Source organism: Triticum dicoccoides, chromosome 2B (genome assembly GCF_002162155.2).
Source record: "Triticum dicoccoides isolate Atlit2015 ecotype Zavitan chromosome 2B, WEW_v2.0, whole genome shotgun sequence".
Classification (NCBI taxonomy): domain Eukaryota; kingdom Viridiplantae; phylum Streptophyta; class Magnoliopsida; order Poales; family Poaceae; genus Triticum; species Triticum dicoccoides.
The window spans coordinates 55,298,556-55,301,805 of NC_041383.1; positions in this window are offsets into that span (position 1 = coordinate 55,298,556).

Genomic DNA, 3,250 nt, shown 5'->3' on the forward strand with positions numbered 1-3,250 from the left:
AAGGTGTTCAAGATGGACCAGTCAAAGAAGGAGTTCTTGCCTGAGTTGTAAGGTACGAAGTTAAGACTTAAAGCTCGACCACGGCAGAATAGAGAGAAAGGACGAAGGTCGTCCCCTATGCTTAAGACGTAGGCTCTTCAGTATGCTATGCTGTGTACCGCACCTGAAGTGTGCCTTGCCATGAGTCAGTCAAGGGGTACAAGAGTGATCCAAGAATGGCTCACAGGACAGCGGTCAAAGTTATCCTTAGTAACTAGTGGACTAAGGAATTTTCTCGATTATGGAGGTGGTAAAAGAGTTCGTCGTAAAGGTTACGACGATGCAAGCTTGAAACCTATCCGGATAGCTCTGAGTAGAGAGACCGGATACATATAATGGAGCAATAATTTAGAATAGCTCCAAGTAGAACAGTTGTTTGGAATAGCTCCAAATAGAGCGTTTTAGCTGCATCTAGGAGATGACATAGAGATTTGTAAAGCACACACGGATCTGAAAGGTTCAGGCCCGTTGACTAAAACCTCTCTCACAAGCAACATGATCAAACATAAAACTCATTGAGTGTTAATCACATAGTGATGTGAACTAGATTACTGACTCTAGTAAACTCTTGGGTATTAGTCATATGGCGATGTGACCTGTGAGTGTTAATCACATGGCGATGTGAACTAGATTATTGACTCTAGTGCAAGTGGGAGACTGTTGGAAATATGCCCTAGAGGCAATAATAAAAGTATTATTATTATATTTCCTTGTTCATGATAATTGTCTTTTATTCATGCTATAACTGTATTATCCGGAAATCGTAATACACGTGTGAATACATAGACCACAATATGTCCCTAGTGAGCCTCTAGTTGACTAGCTCGTTGTGATCAACAGATAGTCATGGTTTCCTGGCTATGGACATTGGATGTCGTTGATAACGGGATCACATCATTAGGAGAATGATGTGATGGACAAGACCCAATCCTAAGACTAGCACAAAAGATCGTGTAGTTCATTTGCTAGAGCTTTGCCAATGTCAAGTATCTCTTCCTTCGACCATGAGAGCATGTAACTCCTGGATACCGTAGGAGTGCTTTGGGTGTATCAAACGTCACAACGTAACTGGGTGACTATAAAGGTGCACTACAGGTAACTCCGAAAGTATCTATTGTTTTATGCGGATCGAGACTGGGATTTGTCACTCCGTGTAAACGGAGAGGTATCTCTGGGCCCACTCGGTAGGACATCATCATATGCGCAATGTGACCAAGGAGTTGATCACGGGATGATGTGTTACGGAACGAGTAAAGTGACTTGCCGGTAACGAGATTGAACAAGGTATTGGATACCGACGATCGAATCTCGGGCAAGTAACATACCGATAGACAAAGGGAATTGAATACGGGATTGATTAAGTCCTTGACATCGTGGTTCATCCGATGAGATCATCGTGGAACATGTGGGAGCCATCATGGGTATCCAGATCCCGCTGTTGGTTATTGACCGGAGAACGTCTCGGTCATGTCTACATGTCTCCCGAACCCGTAGGGTCTACACACTTAAGGTTCGATGACGCTAGGGTTATAAAGGAAGTTTGTATGTGGTTACCGAATGTTGTTAGGAGTCCCGGATGAGATCCCGGACGTCACGAGGAGTTCCGAAATGGTCCGGAGGTAAAGATTTATATATGGGAAGTCCTATTTTGGCCACCGGAAAATGTTTGGGATTTTCGGTATTGTACCGGGAAGGTTCTAGAAGGTTCCGGAGTGGGGCCCACCTGCATGGGGGGACCCACATGGACGTGGGTAGTGGGGGCAAGGCCCCACACCCCTGGTCAAGGCGCACCAAGATCCCCCCTTAGAAGGAATAAGATCATATCCCGAAGGGATAAGATCAAGATCCCTAAAAAGGGGGGATAACAATCGGTGGGGAAGGAAATAATGAGATTTCTTTCCTCCCACCTTGGCCAACGCCCCAATGGACTTGGAGGGCAAGAAACCAGCCCCTCCACCCCTATATATAGTGGGGAGGCGCATGGGAGCTATAGACGAAGTTCTGGCGCAGCCCTTCCCCTCTCACAATTACTCCTCCTCTCCCGCGGTGCTTGGCGAAGCCCTGCAGGATTGCCACGCTCCTCCACCACCAACACGCCGTTGTGCTGCTGCTGGATGGAGTCTTCCTCAACCTCTCCCTCTCTCCTTGCTGGATCAAGGCTTGGGAGACGTCATCGGGCTGTATGTGTGTTGAATGCGGAGGTGTCGTGCGTTCGGCACTTGATCATCGGTGATTTGAATCACGACGAGTACGACTCCATCAACCCCGTTCACTTGAGCGCTTCCGCTTAGCGATCTACAAGGGTATGTAGATGCACTCTCTTTCTACTCGTTGTTGGTCTCTCCATAGATAGATCTTGGTGACACGTAGGAAAATTTTGAATTTCTGCTACGTTCCCCAACACAACCGGCACTAAAGGGTGGAGACTAAAGCCCCCCCCCCCTTTAGTACCGGTTCAGCACGAACCGTCACTAAAGGCCCACCACGTGGCGTGAGCTCGCGCCGTGGTATGTGGGACCTTTAGTACCGGTATGTGAGCTCACTAAAGGTTTTTTTTTTGAAAATTTTGTAAAAAATATTTGATTTTTTTTCGTTTTTCAATTTTTAGAATTATTTTAACCTCTAATCTCTAATCACCCCTCATCATTCCAAATCATCTACCTTCCCGGACGGTCACCCATCCTCTCACTACTCTAGCCTGAGCACGCTTAACTTTCAGGTTCTATTCTTCCTCGTTTCCAAGTCTGCACTTGTTTTCCTGACAAATGTAAGCAGTCAATCCTATTAACCCTCAGCAGTTTAGCTTGAGCATTAGGTCACACATTTCACCGTTTGAGTTTGGAACTATTATTTAAAAAACATTTAGTAACACTAATATTTCTTGAATAAGTTTGACCACAGTTTGACCATAGTTTGACCACAGTTTGACCATAGTTTGACCAGATTTGACCAAAATTCAAAAAATTGAAATAATTATTTAGTAACACTAATATTCTTCAATAATTATGTAGCAACATTAATACTTCTTGAATAAGTAGTTTGACCATAGTTTGACCAGATTTAACCAAAATTAAAAAAACTAAAATTTGAGCATACCTTTTTTCCTTTTGGAATTTGAGGATTCTAAAAAATTGCAAACAGGCCGTAGGCTGTCATCATCGGATGCGGATTTTCGTGCTGAATTTTTTGACCATAGTATTTTTCAAAACTG